Source organism: Amblyomma americanum, chromosome 6 (assembly GCF_052857255.1).
Source record: "Amblyomma americanum isolate KBUSLIRL-KWMA chromosome 6, ASM5285725v1, whole genome shotgun sequence".
Lineage (NCBI taxonomy): Eukaryota > Metazoa > Arthropoda > Arachnida > Ixodida > Ixodidae > Amblyomma > Amblyomma americanum.
In genome coordinates, this window is record NC_135502.1 from 130968980 (window position 1) to 130993572 (window position 24593).

Here is a 24593-nt window from a genome sequence, read left to right on the forward strand (position 1 = left end):
CATCGAAACGCGGCCGCTGTGACCGGTATTTAACCTGCGTCCTAGAGCTGAGCAGCCAAAAATACCTCTCCGTACAGTAGCCTGCATGGCCTATCATAGATTTTGTCACTACACTGCTCTGACTGCCAAGGTCGTGCTCTATTCTGTTCCTCTGAACTCACGTCATGGATCACCACCATTCTCACAGGGCGCCTGATTGCGTCCCTGCCGTGTGTTGTTAATGTCACGCAGGGCCTGCACCAGCTGCTCGACGGCGTTGTCCTGGCGGACCTGCAGGTTTTCAATCTTTTTTTTTTTTTTGCAAAGACAACAAGCGTTCTTTAACACCGTCCTGAGGGAAACACTGATCAAACATAGTCTTTAATACTTTACCCCTGCCAGGTGGGCCCTGCTGAATGCCAGGTCTGTCGTCACCTGCCGGACCTGCTGGTCCTGTATTTATTGTGGCCAGGCGCCCCTGTTGTTCTATTAGGGCGGCGATCGCGTTGTGCCTTTGCCTGACACTGCCAGGGTGGTCTTGCTGGCGAGGTGGAAGCGCATGCGGCTGCCTGATTGGGCCACCTTGCTGATGCGGTGCAGCTTGTGTTGGTGGCGGTGCAGCTCGTGCACCTGGCTGGTCCTCGTTCTCTGCATATGTGTAATTTCAGTGTGTTTTCCTGTAGTGAAATCACAAGACACCTCTGCGTTGGAACATGCGTCACATTTCTGTTGCAATTTCTTATGCCTCACTTTACTGCAGGAGCATTTTTTGGTCGTACACCTTTTTCCATTTCAGGTCGCATACATTGAAATGTGGTGCCATGTATACAACACAATTTGGCCATAAATGCATAAACGTAATGTTATGACTGCAAAAACAGAAATGTTTTACTGAAAAATACGAGTTTGTTCAATGTAAATCAGCAGATATATTAGCCAACTGACAGTGTAATAGTTATGATCACATTTCCTGTAACAATGCTTAAAAGCTATGTCTCACCATGCTTAAAAGCTATGCCTCACCATGCTTGCAACTGTCACCTGCACCATGCTTTGAAAGCTGTTGTCTACTGAAGTACATGACAAACCTTGTACTGAGCAATAGTCGTGCTCGTCCACGACTTGTGACTCCTGTGGCAATGGGCTGGGTGCCTGCGAGTGCATAAGATGAATACTCACAGTTCAGTCATACTTCAGCAGCAACACAAGCACTGATTTCTGGTTAAGCGTTCGACGATGTGCCATGCTATATTTAATTTTGAATAAAAAAGATTTTATATATTTATGATTCCAGCTTCATTCTTTTTGAGACATCTTTTGTTGTGGTGTACTTTCAGAAGGATGTTACGAATGTACCATGGTGATATGGGAACAAAAGCTATGTCATTTTACGCACGGCCAGCATGCATGCTTTCGTCATTCTGTAATGCGCTTGCAGAGTTGCCTTGCGATCTCAGCTCCTACCTGTTAGCAGCTACCACTTGCTGTGTAAAGGTGCTGACATATCTTATTGCAAGCTGGGAAAATTCTTTCATAGTTACTCGCCGGTGAAACTGTAGCTGCTGATGCCATGCCGAATACGGCCGGGGACCTGCACCCCACGGAGCAGTCTTCGCCAACGATTCCCAAAATGCGGGCATCATTTGGGCTCACCACTGTCTCCGGGTTCGGCAGCCCCCCGCCTGTACTTCTGCATGAATAAAAGATAAGTCTCTCATACCTAAAGAGGAAGTGAGGCGGGAGAGTTATAAGCATTCCAAGAGGCCCGATTATTCCTTGACAAAATCTAGGACAAAAACCTTGCAGCCTTATATGCCAAATGTATAGGTTGCCCTGCTGAATTAGACAGAGTAAGCTATTCCATAAGTCCTAGTTTCGAACTGTGTGTCTCTTAACGGGCCTCGTGCTGAAAGCCATGTATTGCAGCACTGGTTGTTCAGAAGCCGCCAGAGCGTGTGACGACGTTCGGCGCGTCTGCACATGTTGCACTGGGTAAGCACAAGTGCACAACAGTACACTGGCCTTTGCACAGGCGCTCCTAACTGGACGAACGGGCAAAATTCGCCGGCACCGAAGAGCACACACGTGATAGTGAAATTGTAACCGTGCCATGCCGTACACCGAAAGCAGATTAGCTCACCTGTGTTCGGCACCGACTAGCGAGCCTGCAGTTCGCGCTTGCCTCACCCGCTGCTGCCAGAAGCGCTTCCAGCCTCCCAGCCCGTTCAGCTCGGCCGCGAGCTGCACCCACAGGCGCTGGCGTGTTTCTGCCGGCATCGCTTCGCTGGCCCCGCGGCCCAGACCGGCATGCTGCTTCATAAAACAGAGCATGGCCTCAAGTTGCTCTGCGCTGCTGCGCGGTGTATAAACACCGCGCTGCGTACTGTTGGCCACGCTCGCACACGGAGGCTCCATGTTCGTCACTGGCGCTAGCAGACGACTGCCAAAACGAACACACTGCTCACGAGTTCAGTCGCAGCCCCCCTGTCAGTGTAGGAGCAAGTGTACAAAAAATTGAGTTGCGTTTATTTCATTGCTGGTTGCGAAACGCCTCTAGTTTTTGGATGAGCGTCATTTTTTAGCGCATCACGAAGCAGTCGAAATCATCGGCATTTTTTGTCACCAGAACCACTTATATACAACGGTGCGATGCTGGGGCCATGGAGCGACAATCGCTTCCAGTGGCCGAGACGTTGCTTAATGTGCTCTTTTCGTTTTTCGACCATGGCACTTTGCAAGGCCCAGTCGCCAAGGGCAAGCATTACTCTGCCAGTGAAAGTGTGCGCCAGTCGCTGCATGTGCGTGTTCTCACCGAGGCCGCTATGGTCTGTGTGCACGCACCGTTTGATCCTGTTTACAGCTGGTGCACAATGAGTGCTATTTAAGACGGCCTCGCAGCAGAATGACTATAATGGTGCTCCCGGAGCGTCGTTCTTTTTCGCACTTGGCGCCAACAGTAGCAGACGACATCGTTTGTGTTTATCCTTTTTTTTTTATTATTCACCTTTCGTAACCTCTTTCAGTGCTTACGTGCCCTGACACCACCTTGATGTTTACGTCACGCCTACGTAACAATTTGAACAAAATGGCGAATTGTCGAGAATAGGCCCCCAGGCCTCATGCACAGGACCGCATTACCAAAGGTCAGGCTAGGAATCATCACCCCTTTCCAGATGCCCCCTACCACTTCATACCTATTGTAATTCCACAGTGCCCTATTTTTCATGACAGCTGCATTCCTGCTAGCTTTATTCATTACATATTTTTCATGCTCTGTCAGATACTCGGCACCGTTATTTATCCACACCCCAAGATACTTGTACTCATCCACTACTTCTAGCGTGAACTCCTGTATTCTATGCTCCCCGACCTCATCATTAAGTATCATTACTGCAGATTTTTCCTTACTAAACTTGAAACCTAATCTATCTCCCTCTGTACCACATATGTCTATCAACTTCTGTAAATCTTCCTTGTTGTCAGCCTTTATCACTATATCATCGGCGTATATTAGTCGCGGTAATGACTGTTTAATCAATTCACCTTGCTTGAAAAAAGAAATGTTCAAGCCTAGACCGCTCCTCTCTAGCTTGGTCTCCAACCCTTGCAGGTACAACATGAACAACAAAGGAGACAGAGGACATCCTTGCCTAAGCCCCCGCTGTATCTCTACAGGCTCTGATACATTTTTTTTAATTTTATAAGCACTCTGGTGCCTTTATATATATATTTTGAAAGATTAATTACTCCATCTTCCACATCCATCTTCCGCAGCCACCGCATCGCCAGCGCCGCCTTGCGGCTCCTCCCGCGTTAAGCGGACGCTCAGCGCGTTTGTGTCAACCGGCCCGGCCACATAGCAGACGCGCACTGACGATCGTTGCGAGAATGGCACCGTGGGCGAGCGAACGCCTGGTTTTCTGCGGATATCAACGCATTGAAAGCCTTGATGTGTATTTAAAAAAAAATTAAAAAGTGGGCGACGGCTGTATAAAAGCCATCATGTGTATGGCGTTCAAGAGGAAGCAGTCGGCGCAACGGGGCCTCCCGACATCATCGGCAAGTGCGTCGTGCAAATGAAAAATGTGGACTACGACATTCGCCTTGAGGTAATCAAAATTCACAGCGGTCAGCACTGTTCTAAGTTTGAACGCTGGAGATAGGATTGAGCGGACGCAGCTTGTCCGCGCTTTGTGGATTTCTCGTCCTGTGCGCGCAAGATCCATTCGCAGTTCCACATTTTTGTCCGGATCAGACGTATAACGTCGAAGACTACTCGAGCATACGCTTTGATCCCAAGAAGTGACTTTCTTGGCATTATGCGGGACTTTAAAGCGCAAGCCAAAACGTGGGATCGCTAAGCCTCGCAAGCACTTCGGTACCGGGCCCGGCGTCCGTTGCCGCGTTCGGCCTGACCAGCGAGCAGCTACTTCGCTACGGCTTCGGCGATGGATGTGCACCACACCCATGGCTACGACCCCGAGTCTGGAGGATTCGGAAGTGTTCCGAGCAGCAGCAAACAAAGCGAGGCGAACTTTGATAATTCACAGCCAGAACCTGGATGGAAGGCGATATACCTCAGGGGGACAGCGTGCACAAGGGCACTCGGCTCCGAGGCCATACGAAGATGACCCGAAGTCACCAGCAGCGGATCCCACGAGCCGCAAAAAGCCCCCGAGACTGCCTGACCTCGACAAGTATGAATTTAAAGTGATTATCAAGCCGAAAGACCGTTTGGACCTAAAAATGTGGGGTGAGAACGAACACCCACTTAACGTCGTGTTCGAAAACGCGTTACGTGGCAAGACGCTACGCGCCAAACCTTACATCAGAGTTATTGAAGAGCAAAACATCATCATCGCGGCAACTTCCCATGTCGAAGACGCCACAGTACTTGCGAAGATCGATCACATCAACCTAGACGGGAAAAAGTACCACCTCAATGCCTACGTGAGAACACCGCAAGGCTCATGCAAAGAGGTGGTGCACGGTATAGACCCCAACGCATCAGACAGAGACCTAGGGAAAGACTTTTCCTCGGAAACCCACGAAATATTAGGAGTCCGAAGGCTCGGCAGATCCAACTCCGCAGTGATACTGTTCAGTGGATACAAAGTCCCTTTCTTTGTTACGTACGGGTGGATCGAGCGCAAATGTTTTCTCTATAGGAAAACTAGACCGTTTTGCGTACTGTGCGGCAGGGAAGGACATAGACCGGACGTCTGCCCCGGCCCAGCTGAATCGAAATGTGACTCGTGCGGCAAGCTGAATCCCGGGGAAGCTCACGAATGCACCCAAACTTGTGCGGCATGCCAAGGGAATCACCACACCTACTCAAGGGAATGCAAAGCAAAGTTTCTGGATCCCATTAATAAGTGTAGCAAACATCAACATTTCGGTGATCAGGAAGAGAAAACGACAACCAGTGGCACCAGCAAGAGCTACGCGGCAGCTGTACGCACCAGCCGAAAAGAGCAGTTCGAGTAGAAGGAATCCAGAAGAGCGGCCTCCAATTCTACGTCCAGGTCCAGGTCATGATCTAAGTCTAGTCAACGTCGCAACTGGTCAGGCCGATCCGGAACGGAAGAGTCAAGACATCATAAAGAGCAGGGGACCACCAGGTCGGTCTCCTTTGCACCTAAGGCGGATCCACCGGCACAGGAGACGCCACGCACCCGAGAACGCGGACCATCTTCTGAGAAGCAAGAATCAAGACACATCGTAAAGGTGGGCTATGCTGGGTTGCCTCCATCCCTCCCCGGAAACGCGATATCTAATGAGTTTAACGACCTGAAAGCAGAAATTATTCAGCTAAAAAACAGAACGAGGCGTTGCGAGCTGAACTTAAATTGGTCAGGCTGCAGTCACAAACAACTCCCGACAAAACACCCGAAGCCCCGGCCAAACTTACAGTCAGTTTATGAGCGCGTTATTGCAGAGCTGAGGGCTGACAGAGAGCAGCAGGATAAAAAGTTCCCACAAGTTATTCAGGTGGTCAAAAACGAGCTCGCAAACGAATCCGCCAACACTAGGAAATACATTAATTCCGCCATCGCCACAGTCCGAGACGAATTCAAATCTAAACTCAACGAGTGCAACTTCCAAAATAGGAAATCCAAATATGCCGACAGGCACCCCTTTCCAGAAGAGGACGAATAAGGACCATGGCACATAGGGGACAGGAAACAATAATTTGGCAATAGAATTGTCGGGGATTTAAAAAGAAAAAAGCAAGCCTTCAATTTTTCATCGACACGTCGGAGACGCCACCTGCTGTAATAGTACTTCAAAGCAAATACGGTCATCAGCATGAAGGGGTACAAAACTTTCCAAGACGAGCATAGCCTAGGAATACTTGTTCACAAGGAGTTTACCGCAACGCTGCCAGAACCGCTAGCCGAAAATATCGAACATGCTTACATTGAAATTCATCCCAAACACAGGGGAGAGAGAGAGACTCTTTAATGAAGAAACAGGGAATTTAGCCGGCGTTTCAATATCGCTGGCATGCTACTCTGCGTAGGGAGGGGAATTTGGGAGATAAAGACTGAAGAAGAACAGCGTGGAAGAGGTGGAAAAAAAACGAAGATAAAATGCAGCCACGAAATGGGTACTAAGGATGCAGTGGCGAGTATTGATGTAACCTATGGAATGATGGAGTGCATAGTCCGACGAATGGGCTGACGAAGTTCACTGCAAGAGGAATGCATGAAGGTAACCTGCAAGTGAATTTAGAGCTTATCGAGATGTCCAATGCCTTTTAAATATGTAAAAAGAAAGTTCATTGCAAGTCTCTGTTGCCTGAAGCAGGCTAAGGGGCCTAAAACTTTGTCCATTGTTAGGGGCACTGGGCAGAGCTTCTGCATGCAATGTTCATAGTACGCACGCTCGTTAGCATACGCAGGGCACTCAAGCAGGATATGTTCCACAGTTTCTATCGAAGCACAGTTGTCACAATGCGGACTGTTCATTTGTCCAAAACGGTATCGCAGCCCATTTGTATATGCAGCATTCAGACGAAGTCGGTGATAAAGTGTTTCGAGTTGTCGAGGAATTCTGAGTGAGAGTCTTGATCTAAGATGTGGGTCGATTGAGTGAAGAAATTGGTACTGATGTGTCGGCAAACTCCAAAGCCGATACGTTTCTTCGTACGCAAAACTTTTAGCCATTTGGGACGCATCAGATTTTGTGAGAAAGCTTCGAATGTATCTCTGATGTTGATGGTCCTTACGCGCCGCTTCATCTGCTTTTTCATTAGCCATAATGCCACAGTGAGCAGGTACCCACTGAAATGTTATGCAGTGGCCTGCGGCAATAACTAAATGATGGATATACCCAATGTCCAGGGAAACTGGCTGGTGATTCGTTTTCTTCAGCAGGTTGGCCAGGATCTGCAGAGATGCTTTTGAATCGGTGAAGATAACCCAACGGCCGGCGGTTCGGCGCAGGATGTAAGAAACAGCTTCCTTAATGCCGTGAAGCTCAGCCGTTGTAGAGGAGGTCCTCCGCTGCAGCCGGTAAGAAAGGGCATGGCCTGTTGAGGGCACATAAAGGCCACAAGAAGAAGTTTCTTTAGTAGTTGAACCATCGGTGAAGATATGGGTGTGCTGCGTATATTCTTCGATTAAGTAGGCGACAGTAGCTTGCAGAAGTGCTGCCTGTGGCATGCGGCTCTTTGCATTCACACCTGGAACAGACTTCTTCACCTTTAGAGGATAGAGTGTCCATGGAGGAAAGGCCAGAGGTAGTAGTTTCTGAGGCTGATTAATAGTAGGAAGGGGCAGGAGCTGCACTGCCTGGCCAAAGCTAGAGTTGCTGTAAGTTAGGTGGACACGGTGTAGGAAGTGCTTCTTCCCTTGCAGGACATGGCGGAGATGGGTACGCATAGTTTCCTGGGCGGCAATTACCTCTAGTGGGAGACATCCTGCCTCCGCTACTGTTCCTGATGCAGAGGAACCCATTGGGAGGCCAAGACATATTCGCAGGCAGTTGTTCCGAGCGGCATTGAGAGTCTTATTGCTTGATGTAGATAATCTTTGAAGCACTGGTAGACAGTAGCGCAAGGTTCCTTCAACGTAGGCTTTTTCAAGCAGAAGCATTGGTCGGCAGTTGCTACCCCACCTTGTTCCCGCCATGAACCTGAACACTTGCGATGCTGCAGTAATCCTCGCACGGAGTTTTTTTATCTGAGGTGACCATGACAGATTATAGTCGATTACAACACCCAGGAATCGCTGATATCGTACATATGGCAGCGATCGTCCGCCTAGGAGCAGCGGATATCGGGTCATCGTTTTTCTTGTAAACGCCATTTCAACACTCTTTTATGGCGAGAGACGAAGACCTCTGGAAGCCAGGTAGATCGAAATGTGCAATAGTGCCCTCTGAAGACGTTGCTGGGTAATATAGCGCGAACTTGACGCGGTCCAGATGCAGATATCATCAGCATAAATTGTTATGCGGACCCCTCGCGGAAGGTGTCTTCATATGTGAATAAGGACAATATTGAACAGGAGAGGGCTAAGCACCGCTCCCTGTGGTACGCCCCTCTCCACTGTGTGAAAGCGTGTTGGACCGTTTGGAGTGGTAATAAAAATTTGTCGTTCTTTTAAATAATGCCCAATCCACTTGTATAGCCTTCCTCCAAGGCCAAGACTGCCAAAGGCTGCGAGAAATGCATGGTGAAAGACGGAGTCAAAAGCGGCCTTGATGTCTAGGAAAACGGCTGTTGGGATGTACCCAGCATGAAGGTGCTCATTAATTGATGAGACGAGGGCGATAATATTGTCAGTCGCAGACCTGTTTTGACGGAACCCGTTCATTTCTTGGGGGAACTCATTTCGGCTTTCTAGGAACCAAGTTATGCGCTTGCAGATCATGCGCTCCATGAGCTTACCTACGCAGCTCAGTAGGGCAATGGGCCGGAATGATGCGTAGCTTGTTGGCTGCTTACAGGGTTTCAAAACGGGCACGATTTTCGCCAGCTTCCATTCCGTGGGGACCTCACCAGCCATCGAGGAAGAATTGTAATACTCCAGGAGTCGAAGACGGGAGGTGTGGGGTAGCTTTGCAATGGCGTCATAGGTCACCTCATCATCACCCGGAGACGTGTGCCTGTTTGTCTCCGCGATAGCTGTGGATAGTTCTTCCATTGTGAAAGGCAGGTCTAACGCTGGCACTGCCGCCTTTGGGATGCCTGTTTGACCATCTGCGGAAAGTGTCGAATGCCCTGACCCTGCCGACAGCAGCTTGCAGTATTCTTCTGAGACTTCTTTTATAGATTTTTGTTCGTGAAGGGAGAGTGCAGCGAAGGGGTTGAGTTGTTGAAGTGGCGTGCGCATACCTCTAACTATCCGCCAAATATTGGTTACTGGTTTGCGCACATCCAGCGTAGAACAAAAGTCACGCCACTTTTGCCGACTAAGTTTATCCATGTAGCGTCGAATGTGACGTTGTGCCCGTCGGCATGCACGTAGGTCATCGAGGCTTTTTGTGCGCAGAGCTTTCCTTTCAGCTCGCCTGCGTATAGCGCAAAGCCTTTGGAATGTGCTGAAGGTAGGTTATCATTTTTAGCTGTAATTTGTGTACTCGCCCTCAGGCAATACGCAATTGTCGATGCTAATTCCTCATTGCGAGTTGCCGCAGTAACTCCTCTGCTTACAGCGTCCTTGTATGCGTCCCAGTCTGTAGATTTTATAAGGAATTTCTTTGGGTTCCTCTGCGCATGGAAAGCCGATATGAGGATTGGGTAATGGTCGCTTCCACGTGTCTCCAAATCAGTGCACCAGCCAAAGTTGTGAGCGAATGAACTTGTGACAAATGTCACGTCGATGCTGCTGGTAGTCGTCGGGCCTCGGAGGTAGGTGATGCTGCCGTCATTTAATGGCTGAACTGAATGCTTGGAGAGAAGTTTTGCAAGCTTGGCACCTCGGGCACATGTATGTGAGCTGCCCCAAATTTCATTATGAGCATTGAAGTCTCCGCAAATAATATGCGGAGAGGGCGTCCTTGCTATCAAGTCTTCAAGTCTCAAACCATCAAATGGCGTGCCTGGCTCAAGATATACTCCAATCAGAGTGTACTGTTGTCCGGCAATAACTGTGACAGCGCATACGTATTCATTGTCGCTGTGAGGCGGGACATCAACCGGTGAGGCCGGGATATCCTTGCGAAAGCCTATCAGCAATCTGCTGACGTTATCTGGTCGTTGTGAATGATGGAAATAGTATCCATTGAGTCGGAAAGTTTCCTCGACGCGTGATTCACAGATGACTATGAAGGGGAAGCGGTACGCTCGCACGAGCTGTCGGAAATCTGAGAGTTTAGAGCGTAGCCCGCGAGCGTTCCACTGGAAAATGGTGCATGTACGAAAGATGTTGTGGATTGTTAGCTGCGGTGAAGTTCTCGCTGTGGAAGCCATGATTACTGAAGTGTGGTATTACGCCCCTGCGGAGCGTAGGAGACCGACACCAACGGCTTCATTGCAAGGACAGCTTCTACTTCTGGGAGTCTTCTTGACGAGGGTTTTGCACGGATAAGAGCCTTGATGGCTGCAAACAGCATCGGAATCAGTAGGCATGTGACATCTTGTTCAGAGCTTCCGGTTTGCTGCCTGCCGCTGATCTTCTTGTCATGTTGTGGCGCCCTAGGGTCAGAGCAAGCGACGCTGTTTGTCGGGTCTTGTGTAGTGCGTTGCAGTAGCTTTGACGAAGGAGAAGAACCAACGGACTTCCCACGCTTCTTTTTTACCGCATCTGCGTAGGTCTTGTCAGCTGCTCTGCCACGCCGTGTTGACTGATTCTCGGAAAGAGCTGCCGTAGTCGTGAAAACCACGTCGGGGTTAGGCGGTGGTTCATGGCGCTTAGGGGGTTTCCCTTGTGTTTGCTCTGCCGTGCGAGCAACTGTGGCTGCTTTCTTTTTATAACACCCTCCATAGGAAGCAGGGTGTGGGCCACCGCAGTTAGCGCATTTAGGTTGCGCTCTCGAAGTGCATTCTTTGTGCGAGTGGGGGCCAGCACACACTTTGCAGCGCACGGGGCCGTTACAGTGTCTTGATGTATGGCCATGCCTCTGACATTTATAGCACTGAGTTGCTGCTCCGACGTATTCAGTTACAGGGTAACTACAGAACCCTAGCGTTACTCGTTTTGGTAGCGGCGCATCTTTTGCGAATTCCAATATAACTGTGTGACGGCGTACCGCTTTTATCTTTCCACCATCCTCAGGAGTGTAGGCGATTAGCCTCCTTGCTGAGAGGACACCTTGGTCGCGTAGATATTCCTGCAGATCTTCGTCTGTGTAGGTGACAGGTACATCTTGTATTTTGCCATAGCTTGCCATGTAAGAGTATGGGACTCTGGCCTCTACAGCCACTCCAGCCAGCTTAGTTACCGTGAGCAGACGGTTGGCGGCGGGCAGCGTCGATACTGTAACCATCAGGCTCCCATCCTTGTGAATGCGATGGCTGAGGACTTTTTCTTGAGCCGATGCTACAACCGCCGAAGCCACAATGTTGGGGTTGGCTTTCCATAGGCTTCCTCCTTCCTCAGTGGGCCTGAAAACTACAGGAACACCGGTAGCTCACTTTTTCTTGTACGATACAACTGTAAATGATGCTTGGTCCATGTCCTCTGGATGGTCGGTCAGAGGCTCGTTGCTGGCTTGGTCGTCGCGCAGTCTCTTGTTTGGCGGGGCCTGGTCTGTAGCCGCAACTACAGGGGCCGCTGGACCCGCCGCAGGCGCTGCTGCCATCAGTGCAGAATGGAGTTCAGCTGGCGGTGATGTTCCGTGTCGGCGCTGATACGGCGCACAGCGCCGAGGAGGTCGCTTGACGTGCTTTTGCCGGCGGCCAGGGACCCTCAGGTCGTCGCACGTCGAGGACACACGCCAAAAAGACTGGAAAACCTCTGAAGTGAGAAAATAAAGCCGAAAATTACGGACCGGTGTCAGACAGCCGGCCCACTAATCGCCAACACAGGGGAAAACGCAGTTTTCCCATACTGAACGTTTACAGCCGCCCCAGGGACTCATGTCGTCAGATAGCCACGCTATTTAATAATTTTATCAAGAGGGCAGTTAAGGACCCCCTCGTCATAGCCGGTGATTTCAATGCGCCCCATCAGGCATGGGGATATCACTTTAACAGCCCGAAAGGTAGGAGGATCCTTGAGATCGCTAACAGAGAAAGGCTCACAATCTTAACGGATCCCCTGCAACCCACCAGAGCGGATAATAGCGTCAGCAGAGACACATGTCCAGATCTCACGCTTGTGAAAAACTGCCTGCAGGCCACCTGGTTTAACACTGGCGAGTCCCTGGGTAGTGATCACTTCATCGTCTCCTGCACTGTTCAGGGAGTTAAATGTCGGAAACCATTTGCAAAGCTGAGCTAAGATTGTGAACTGGGGCAAGTGGAGAGAGGAAGTCGCACGTCTCCAGGACGAAGATATCACAGATATAGAGGCATGGACAGCGCTGCAGATGAAAACCGTCGCCAGGCACTCTACGACAGCGAACACCACGAAGGAAACTCCGGCAGTTGACCCGCACCTGTTACATCTGTGGGAAGCCAGGAGATCTCTGACAAGGAGGTGGAAAAGGCAAAAGTTAAATCGCAAGCTGAAGACCAAGATTGCAGAACTCACCAAAGGAGCGGATGACTACGCACGTAACCTCGCTAACCAAAACTGGCTCAAGCTGTGTGATGAGCTCAACGGTAGAATGGGCACGGCTAAAGCATGGGGACTCCTCAGATTCCTTCTCGAGCCGAACTCAAACCGGAAAGAGCAAACAGACACGCTCTGTAACGCCTTGCACAGCTATAAAGGGGACAACGAAGCCCTCATTGCAGAAGTTGCACGGAAATTCCTCGATCTGGGATCTTCGTACCCTCTTCCTGCGTACACCGGTGCACCCAATGAAGAGATGGACCAAGACGTAACGGTTGACGAACTGAGGGCGGAGCTTGACGTCATGCGTAAGAACACCGCTCCTGGATCGGACCAGATAAACACCAAGATGTTCTTTAATATGGATGACATCTCCTTAAGAAAATTAGTGACATACTTCAACACGCAGTGCTGGAACAAGGGCCAGATCCCCGACTCCTGGAAATTGGCTTTAGTGCGATTTATTCCCAAGCCTTAATAAGCCATGCGATATTGATGATTTACGACCGATCTCCCTGACGTCGTGTCTGGGTAAACTGTTCAAGACGGTCGTGAACGCCCGACAGAAACGACTCCTGAGGAAGACTGATATCCTCCCTGACACGCTGTACGGGTTTAGAGAAAAGCTGTCTACACAGGATATTCTCCTCCGTATCAGAGAGGATATTCTGGACAACCCAGGCAGATGTCAGGTCAAGGACATCCTTGCGCTCGATTTAAAAGGGGCATTTGACAATGTCAACCACCAGGGAATACTGGATGAGCTTAACAGCATCAACTGTGGTGACCGCACATATAATTACGTGAGGGACTTTCTCTCCAATAGAAAAGCGTCAATGAGTATTGGTGATCGGACCTCCTCTCCGTTCAATCTAGGTTCCAAGGGTACCCCGCAGGGAGCGGTCTTTTCTCCGCTTCTCTTCAACGTGGCCATGCGTGGGCTACCAGAGAAGCTAGACCGCATCCAAGGCATTGAGCACGCTATATACGCCGACAACTTTACGATCTGGTGTTGCAGCGGTAATGAAGGGGAAATTCAAGACCGGCTTCAGGAAGCAGCGAATGTCGTGTGCCAGCATGCGGCGAGGCGTGGGTTAACGTGCTCTCCCGAGAAATCAGAGTTACTCCTGATCGACCGTAGCAAGAGGCAGAATACGGGGCTTTTGCCGTCCACTCCCTCTGTCGCCATTACGGTCCAGGGTATGAGCATTCCGATCAAGAAAGAGATCAAGATCCTGGGAGCCATCATACCCAGCGGCAACACTAACACCACTACAATCAGACAGCTCCAAGCCTATTCCGAACAAGTCTCTAGAATGCTACGCCGGGTAATCAAGAAGAGAAATGGGCTAAGAGAGAAGGAGGCCCTAAGATAAGTTCAGGCTTTTATTCTCTCTAAACTAACATACGCCACCCCGTACTTACGGCTTATCAAAAAGGAGAAAGACCAACTAGATGGTATTATTCGAAAGGCAGTTAAGACGGCGCTGGGACTCCCTTTATACACATCCACTAAGCGCTTATTACATCTGGGGATCCATAACACCATCGACGAACTAATAGAGGCCCACTGTGTAAATCAAATTGTCAGGCTCTCAACATCTAAGCCTGGCAGGAAAATATTACAGAAGCTGAGAATCAGTCCACCCCGGGAAGTCGCTGACAAGATCGACATGTCCAGGCATATGAGATCACACATCACGACCCACCCCATACCAAAACGCATGGGTGAGGAATAGAACAAAGGACGGAGACTAGCCAGAGCTAGACACCTCTCTAAGCGCTGGGATGAAAACAAGGACACGATCTACGTCGATGCGGCTGGTCCCGTTAACGGAGTCGCGGCAATTGCAGCAGTTTCACCCCGGGGGATATCATTGCAAGCAGCCTTATCCAAGCAGTGGATACCACATCGGCTGAAGAAGCAGCTATCGCACTAGCGATATCAAAGAACAGCGAGGCAACGGTTATGTCCGACTCACAAGCAGCGGTACGCAATTACCTCAGAGGCCGCGTTGGCGCTCCGTGTTGGGAAATTTTGGAAAGGTCTAATCCTTCCAACATCCAGATCTTCTGGACGCCAGGGCACCTCTCAACGACGGGCAATGAGGCGGCCAACACAGCTGCCCGAGCTCTCCTCCTCCGAGCATCTGGCACGCAGCCTCTCTCTGACACAGTTGACAACCCCTCACCTTTACTAAGCTACGCAGAAATTACGGAGTACTATAAGATCACAAGAAGGAAATATCCTCTTCCTCACAAAACCCTAAGTAAATATGAAGAGCACATAATCAGGCGACTACAAACTAATACTCTGCCTAATCCTTACCTAATGAGTAAATAGTACCCAGACATCTACCATTCGTCCTGCTCCTTCTGCGGAGCAGTTGGCACACTCTTTCACGCGGTTTGGTAATGTCAAGAAAACCCAGACTTGGACAGCAATCCCGACCCGACTTATGAGCGCTGGGAGGCAACCCTTCATAGCCACAGCCCCCTCGACCAGAAATCGCTGGTTGAGAGGGGCCGGATTATGATGGCGACCAATGGGTTCTCGTACTGAACCCACCCAGTTTTTATGCTCTGAATAAATGTTTTCCTCCTCCCCTCTAGGAGGACTACAATAACCGGGCGCGTTGTTTATAAGCTCTCGGGAAACCCAAGGGAACACGAAGTAGCACTTTCACACGAGAGCATGCACTGTGCTAAAACATACTTCCTTTCGCTTTGCGCTGTTCTCTTTTATTTGTTTTTTTGCACCGTGATCACGCTGGAATTTGGAGGTGTTTTGTAAATATGGTAATTTAGTTTTGACTAAAGGTGGCATCGGTGCTGGATTTCATGCGTTTATCTGTACAAGAATTTCAGTGCTGCTCTATGACACGCCCAGCTATGACATCTGGGGCATGTTTTTGTGCGACAACGTGGAGCGAACGTCTGCTTTCGGATCCATTGTGCTGCTGCGAGGCTACTCAGAACGGCTTCATTGTATGGACCTTAATGTTGGGAGAACCTTTTTTGGAGGGGGAGCGAGTGTGACAGTGCACTACGTGTCTCCGGAGGGCCGCTACCAGCAGAGGCGAAACTTCTAGAACTGGTGTCTCTCATCCAATGCGATGGGATGAAGATGTCCTAAGTAATGCGCTTCGGACCGACGAAGCTCAGTTGGACAGAGATGCGCGAGTGAACTTGCACAGTGCGCATCACTGGTCACTAGGCAACCAGCCCTGCATGCCCGCGTGAGCAAAGGCACCAGCAGCGATGGTCTGAAAAATGTGGTGAGCAATTTTTCACGACCGCGTCGTTGGGCCGCACTTTCTTGAAAGAAATCTGAGGCAAGCGCGTTCCACATATGGTAGCAAGCTTCGCATCGCAACTTCCTCCCAGTATTGTGCGTTCTTTGAGGCTCGATGGTAAAGTGAAAGACATTACTAAAATCGAAAGTGTTAAAAAAAGCAGTTCCATCATTTTTAAATAGTACCACCGCAATTTTTCCCCAACTTCTACCCTTCCTTCATTGCAACTACGTTATCAAGGCGCCGCCATTTAGAATCTTTCAAATTTATGTATTGCGTTGCACGTGCTCATTATCGACCTTCATGTTCCAGCTATATTATTACAGTCGAATCCGCCAACACAAGACATTTTCATAACTTTAACCTCGTCCCTTATTATGCTCGTGCCAAAGCGTTTAACTACAGCCTTTTCCTCGTACCATTGAGGCTTTAAATATGCTTCCTGGCTCATTCCGCACCCTTCCTTTACGAGAATTTATTTATGTAAATGCCAATTACATTCAGTCATTTGATTAACCTCACTAAATTGTAACTAAATTTCTGCTTTCTTGAATTCGTGTTTTATTGCTTGTTTCATTGCACTGTAAAACTTATCTCGCATTTTTTATGTACACCTCCCATTTCTAGTATAGCTCCGATTGGAGCTGCAATATGAAAAAATAGATAAAAATAACTCGACGGAGCGCCACCACATTCGTCTTCTGGTGCTGCGCGTTTTTTTGACGTGAACATTCCTTTGCAGCAGTTTGGGCGCAGCAGGCCGTTTCTATGGTCTCCTAGACCCCCATGGATTTTTTTTCTTTGGGGTACGTAAAGCGGTTGCGCAGCTACCATAGATCTCCACAAAGTGAGCAACAAAGTTCCACTAACGGAGGGTTTCAAGCAAGGAAACATGATCTCGTCAATGTTATTCACCGCCTCTTCCCAGGAGGTACTCAGAGGCCTGTATTGGAAACAGTCGAGGATAAGAGTTAATGGAGAATATGTCGCACCAATGGGTATGAGGCCGGCACAATGAAGGAAATGATTGATTTACTGGCTGAAGTACTGGAACGTGTGATGGCGTGCAGCCGAACGGCGCGTGACAACGGAACGAGGATGGAGCTCAACTCGGCTGCACTTCGGCGTCATCATCTTCGGCGGCTGGTGCTACTGCTGCTGCTTAAGGCCGTTGCTGCTGCTACTGTAGCCCCCCCCCCCCCCCCCCCGCTAATGAACGAGTCCGGTGAAGCTGGGAGCCGGAACGATAATTTCCGCTTCTGAAGAGTGGCAGGGAGAGATGGCGGAGGAGGGCAGCCGGCCTGTTGGGGCAGGGAATTAAAGCACACATGAAGGTCCAGTGGGTGGGGCGTCCCATGTGAAGGCTGGCTTCAAGCGGTCGATTTAAATGGTGTCAGTGCGCCCATGAACGTCGACGACGATGAACTTCGTTGTTCTTTCAAGCACACGGAAGGGTCCGTCGTAGGGGCGCTGAAGCGACTTGCGGACAGAGTCTCGGCGAACAAAGACGTGCGTGCAAGTCGCTAGTTCGGATGGAACATGTGAAGATGGTCGAGACTGGCGTCGGAGATGTGGCGCTTGGAGATGGCGGCAAAAATAGCGGAGCTGCGTCAAGTAATCGGTAGGGTCGGGACTTGTAGACGAATCGGTAGACTCGAGAAAATCACGAGGAAGACGCAGGGGTGAGCCGAAGACAAGTTATGCCGGAGTGCAACGAAGATCTTCTTTGAGTGCAGCACTAAGGCTGAGTAGAACCAGTGGTAGGGAGGCAGTCCAGTGGGTGGTGTCGAGTTGCACTTTGAGGGATGTTTTTTAGCGAACGATGGAAGCTATCGATCATACAGTTGGCGATGGGATGGTAAGCAGTAGTTCTAAATCGGGAAGTTCCAAGTAAAGTCATAAGGTTATTAAAAAGTGAAGATTCAAACTGGGCGCCACGTTCGGTGGTGATGGTCGAGGGAACCCTGTACCGGGAGACCCAGACGGCGACGAAGATTCTGGCGATGGTGTCACTGGTGGCGTCAGGCAGAGGGAACGCCTCGGGCCAGCGAGTAAACCGATCGATGCAAGTAAGAAGGTATGACTCTCCAGCGGAAGGTGGCCACGGACCCAAGATATCCCAAGATCGAATGTTGTCAAAACGGGCTGATGGTGAAGGGAACGAGCCGAAGAGAGACGTCGTGTGTAGTTGAGTTTTAGACCGCTGGCAAGACAGGCAGGCACGGGCCCAGGCGCGCACGTTCTGGTCCCCAGTTTGTCGCACCAATGGGTATGAGGCCGGCACGATGATTCATGAAGGAAATGATTGATTTACTGGCTGAGGTACTTGAACGTATGACGGCGTGCAGCCGAACGGCGCGTGACACCGGTACGAGTATGGAGCTCAATTCGACTGCACTTCGGCGTCATCATCTTCGGCGGCGGCTGCTGCTCCTGCTGCGTAAGGCCGCTGCTGCTGATACAAATAGCTTGACCATGATCATGAATTTTCATGGCGCAAGGGCATATGTTGCCAAAGAGCGCCATGGCATAAGGATTTTCTTTTTCTCAAGGTGGAGCCAAAGACCTATTTCCCAAGCATTTCACCCTAAAGAAGCCGAGCACCAGGGAGGCGAAACCGTACACCCATTGTATCAGCGGCGGGTACCCGGCGGCACTGGGGATAGAACCCCGCACCTCCCGCATGCGAGGCGGATGCTCAAACGACTAGGCCGCCGCTGCGGTAATGGAGAATACCTTAGTAATTTGCGATTCGCTGATGACATTGGCTTGCTAATTTACTCGGAAGATTAACTGCAAAGTATGATCAACGAGTTACACAGGCAGAGCAGTACTGTAGGTCTAAGAATTTATATGCAGAAAATCGAAGTTTTCTTCAGCAGTCTCGGAAAAGAATAGCAGTTTACAATTGGTAGGCGCGTGCTCGAAGTGATAAGGCAATATGTCTACTTAGGGAAGGTAGTGACAGCTGATTCGGATCATGAGAGGGAAATAACTAGATGGTTAAGAATGGGCTGGAGCGCATATGGCAGGTTCTCTGGGACGATGCATGGCAGTCTACCAATATCTCTAAATAACTATTCAACAGCTGTATCTTACCGATGCTCATCTATGGAAAAGAAAAGTGGAGGCTAACGACAATGGTTCAACTCAAGGACAACGCAGCGAGCTATGGAAAGAAAAATGATTTGTAACGTTAAGAGACAGGAAGAGCGCAGAGTGGGCCAGGGAACAAGCGCGTGTTAATAACATCCTAGTCTAATTCAAAAGAAAAAAACGGACTTGGGCCGGGCATGTAATGTAATGGCAAGATAAGCGATGGTCGTTAAGGGTAACGGAGTGGATTCCTATAGAGACGGCACACGTAGCAAGGGGGTGGCAGAAAGGTGGCTGGATGAGATTAAGAAGTTTGCGCGGAAAGGCTAGCCGCAGCTGGCCCAGGACGGGCTCAATTAAAAGATATGGGAGAGGTATTTTTCCTGCAGTGGGCGTAGTCAGGCTGATGATGATAATGATGACGGTAAGATATTTGATATTCATGCAAAGCGGAATATATGGCGCATACTATTAGCAACAGGGAAACAAATCCCAGTAGTAAGCGGGCAATTAAAATGCAGCATTCAATTAGAGTGCAGGCTGCATGCATAGTAATGGTGGCAATAAATACCATCATCTTATTTTGCTTGCACGGCATCCTTTAACACTTCCATGCGAGGTCATATCTGTGTATGCATTCCAGTAACTTTGAATATAATTACTAGGCCATAACAAAGTTGTTGAACACTGGCTGATACATGACTCCATATTCATGTTTCTGCTTCAGGTCCTATGCACCAAAGAAGAGAATGAACTGGAGGTGGCACTATTATTCCTTCAGTCTCTGCATTATGCCAGCTACGTACGAAGAGTAGAAATGTTCTTGCAGCATGAGGAGGAGTGAACACTGCTGTACCGTCAAGGTGAAACCACAGGCGGGCAGAACCCCAACAACTCACAGGCGTCTGTCCGAAAACTGAAAAATGTGATTCTCATCCGGACAAAGGCGTATAATGCTGTTGCGTTAATTGAATTCGTTGTAAAAAAATTAGGAAACATATCTTGAGACAAGACTTCCGCGTCATGCATACCACGGAGAACCCTCGCATCGAATAAGTTTCGAAAATCTTCTATTTTATCTTTTTTTTTCTATGCAGTTGCTAACTGAATTATAGAAGGCGTCCAATTATTTAGGTACCTTGGTGTCACCCTCCGCACGATCTTTCTTGGCGAACGCACATTACCACAGTCATATCATCTGGGGCGCGATTACGGATCAGTCTCAATCGAAACTGTCTCAAAAAGTATATCATTTGCCTCTCTCCTATTGGTCGGCGGCCATTTTGATTTTTTTCGTCACTGACTGACGTCGTAAATGGCGCAGAAGTGGTGACGTTGGCCATCTAATTATGCGGGCAGATTGAGACGATTTTTTGAGACTGGAAAAAGTAGTATCAACACGTTTGAGACAGAAAATGGCGGCTGTTTACATCGTCGTATACGCGGGTGACCGCGCGAGCAACGGTGTCGGAGGGTGCATGAAGACGACTTTGACGCGCGGGAGAGTTATTTCGAGGAGACTGCGCAGTGTCTGTGCGACGAACTCGCCGTTGAACTGGGAAGTGCGCGGGTGAGTGCGCTGTCAGTGGAGCGGCAGGTGCTGTGCGCGCTGCGCTTCTTCGCCTCCGGTGGGTTTCAAGGCGCCGTTGGAAATGAAGAAAACGTCGGCGCAGCCCAACCGACTGTGAACAAGCCTTTGCGGCGGGCAGCGGAGACCAATGTCAACGTTGGGTAACAGAAGGGGGGTGTTTGCTTTCCGAGGAGACCCGAGGAGAAGGCGGCGGCGAAGGAGGGCGTCCTTTGCCTAAACGTTCGCCGCGGCATCTCCGGTGTCGTCGGGTGTGTCGATTGGGCACTCATCACTATCAAGGAGTCTGGGGGCAGTGCTGCGAACGAGCCGCAAGCGGTTCTACGCTGCGGACGTAATAGTGAGTATACCTCGGCCACTGTTTTTGACCGCATGAGTTCAAGTGCTACAAGTGCATGAGCTACAAGTGCGGGCCTCGGCAGCGAGAGTGAGTACGGGCTGTGCTTGTTTTTTCTCAGATCTGTGGCGCGAACATGTGCATCCTGGCCGTGGACCCGCGCTGACCCGGATCCTTCCGCGACGCGTTTGTCTGGCGGCATTCCGAGGCGGAGGAAGGCCTGCTGGACGACGGTGATTTTTTTTCTGGGTAAGCAGTAAAATAGCCGTGTCACCCGTCGGGCGAACTCAGTCACATCTATTGAGCTCCAGCACTATGCATTTGGCCGGATCTGCTAAAGCTGCATGAATCAGTCTGGACAGTTACACAAATGCAGACACTTTACAGTATGATACAGTGTATTGCCACCCTTTTCTTTTGTTAAATATAATTGCAGCAGAAACACAGGACACATATTACATTGTTGAAATGCATAGCCTTTCCTGTTGAAGAAACCAAAGCAAAATGCACCTGACAGCGCTTGTGTTTTGTAGGCAATCATAGCGCATCATTTATATGAATATGGTGGTAAAAGACTGACCTTACAGTAGTGCTCACTTATACATCTAAATCCTGCATGTATGTATGCTCTTGAATGTCATATTCAGCAAAGCCTGGATGTGGGCTACATGGCGTGAGTCTTCTACTGTATAGCAGAGTGTCCTGCAATGCTGTTGAGATCACTGAGAAAGGACATGCTTAGCCGCATCATTTTTTGTTATGCAGGAGACTGTCTACCCACTGGAGCCATGGCTGCCTGCACCAGTTGCATGACATTACAGACCTGACTCAGCAGAAGGCCTGTACAACACGCCACATGCTTTCACACAATTTGTGGCTGAGCGCTGTATTGGTGTGCCGAAGAGCTGCTTCCGTTGCTTTCAAGGGCACCGGATGCACCAGTGCCAGTGGAAGTGGACAGTGCGCATCATCACCGCACGTGCTGCACTTCACAGCCTCTGTTTGGATGTGCCCATATCAGCAGATGGTGCAGGCGACACTGCCTCTGACCCAGATAACAATGGGCCACCTCTAAATGGTGGCTGCCTCGTACAGACAGGATCCCTCCTCACCTGCCTCCTGAGATGAGCATGCGGTGCTGTACTTTCGGCCTCTCTAGGACGACCCGTCTCCAGAGGAAGGCGTACCGAGGGATGGTGCAGCGGCAGTTGCGATGGAAAATCTAGCGTCCAGAGACGACTCACCATGCTGGCATAGAGAGTCATATCAGGCACTCTTCCCCTGTTGCCACTGTCATTTCCTTGTGTCATTGCACAACACACATCTGCAAGTTGTGAGCAATTGTGTGATGTGGTTGTGCCCTTGGCCAACCTGTGTGCAGCGAGAAGCCAGCAGTGACAAACAAGTGCCCCCCACCGGCTGCTACTTCATTTTCAGTGTGTTTGCTAGTATATCTTCCAGTCCCTCAGCAGCGTGTTGCACAGTCTCTTCCTGAAGACAGAAAAGGTGTTGAAACAGCTCGCCCAATTTCTGAAAAGCATCATTTTGAACTCTCTTTTGTCAATGCTTATGTCAGCCCACCTGCCCCTTCTCTGCTGTCTCCTTCCAGCTTGGTGGAGTGCCTGTGGTCATTACCTGTGTGACGAACATGCATGAACCAAACGTGTAGTGCTGGAATAAGGCATGAAATATTTGTGATGCTTGTTGGAATCAAAAAGCTGTTTTTTATTGCATCATACATTCAGTAAGCGCGTTTATTTTTTTAGGCACAGCATTTGACACGAGTGTTTCTATTGCAGAAAAGGCAGTGTACATACAAGCATACTTTACCTTAATGTACATTTACCGTATGGCATTTCTGAGTGCAGTTAAGAAAAAAAATCTGAAAAACTGAGTTAAAAGTGCATGTTTTCTTTCATACAGAGGCTACCTGTACAATAAATATGGCATAGTACAGTGTACATGATGCATTTTCCGGACTACAAAACATTTTGGCACATATAAGTAGTGTAAATACCAAAGCTAAGCTTCTAGCGTAATGGTGTGTGGCTAGGGGTTTCGCTCTGTGCTAAAAGCTGTACCTACTGCAAGGAAACCGCTGTACAACAATGCATAATAAAGATTGTAAGGTGCAGTGGCTACAATGACTGCTGAATGACTAGAACATCTTCACTGATAGACAAAGATGTGTAACAGACACATCATCAAGGAGATGGTGTGTGATTAGAGGTTAGTTTACAATCACACATCATGCAACACCGTTACTGGAAATGCTCTACAGCTCTAAGAATATACAGGCAGCTCCATTGTGGGAAATTTTGAGCACTCGGTTATTGCCCCATAACTGACACCTAGCTTGGTTTGCGTAACACAGGGCTATGAAGTCTTGTCCATGATGACACGAGACGGTGACAATGCCGAATGGCCGGACAAGCTCCTTGTGCTATCATATAATATGTGTCATAAGTGCAACTGCTTTCAAGCTACTTTTCGCCTAGGTATTTAATGTCCTAGTCATTTTCAACTGGCTGTTCCCTTTCAAACTGGAGTGGCCTGTATACAGGGTGTCTCAGATATGATGGACCATAATTTAAAAAAAAAACAAAAACAAGTGGTCTTCCGACCTGAAAGGAAGTGCATGTTAGAAGCTATGCAAAGTATTTAAAGCCCTTCAAACACTGCCCTCACCAAACCCAGTTATACCAACATCACTCCGCCTGCTGAGCAAAATACAATATTACACATCACTGCCCTGTCCTACCTACCTCACTGCCCTGGATCATATGCAATTCAAGCGCTGCGTACCAGCAAACATTAACAAACTTGCTCAACTTTCTGCCCAGTTGCAATTAGCCTCTATACAAGCAAACTACTTCTTTCCTGGTTGACCCTGGATCTACTACATGATCAGTAAATAACGTTAATGGAACAAGCTCGTTCTCTCCTCGGTGACAATAGCAAAGTTATCAAGTCAAGTGCTTCCTTTCTCTCTAAACAAAGTGGAGCATAAACATCACAATTTAAAAAAAGAAACTACGGCAACAACTGATCATAAACCGAACGCAGCTACAAAAATACAAACGGAACATCAAGTGCTTAGTCCGATGTGGGCGGCAACACTTGGTTACGAGGCAGAAGAGTGCTGCCACAGAGGCAGGCCGTGTCGGCTCTCATTTCCCGCACCGAGATTGCAAGCTATCAGCAGCTGCACCTGTCTGTCGGCAGTTGCTTCTATGTGATGATTCATGGTTTTCTGGTATTTTCTAAAGAAAATAAACAGAACCACACGTCACTCGGTGATCGATAGGCGCCGACCGAGAACACAGACTAAAGTTGTCTTCGTCGATTTTCGAGCCGAGCGCTGCTTGTAAGTTGATCTCGGCAGGTCCGTAGCATTCACTGCCTTCAATCAGATTTTTCTGCGCACTTAAGACATCCGCAAAGTACCTTGATTTTAGACGACACGCGAAAAAACAGGAACTAGCCATGGAATCAGCTGTTTTCTTGCAGGCCGCCATGTTCACGTTATGCCACTGCCAGCGCGCCCTCATGGCAAGAGAAGTTAACCTGCAGCAAATTTCATTGCAAAACTGAGAATGCTTCTAATTTTCCCTCGTGTTGTTGAGATT

General features: G+C 49.2%; 1 long non-coding RNA gene across 1 annotated transcript; it reads left to right on the top strand.

The window, feature by feature from the left end:
* The first annotated feature begins 20271 nt into the window (after positions 1–20271).
* On the top strand, positions 20272–23413 carry LOC144094993 (uncharacterized). The gene is made up of 3 exons (XR_013306646.1): positions 20272–20967; positions 21086–21213; positions 21730–23413. It is a non-coding gene; the product is annotated as an uncharacterized LOC144094993 (long non-coding RNA).
* Positions 23414–24593: the final 1180 nt, after the last annotated feature.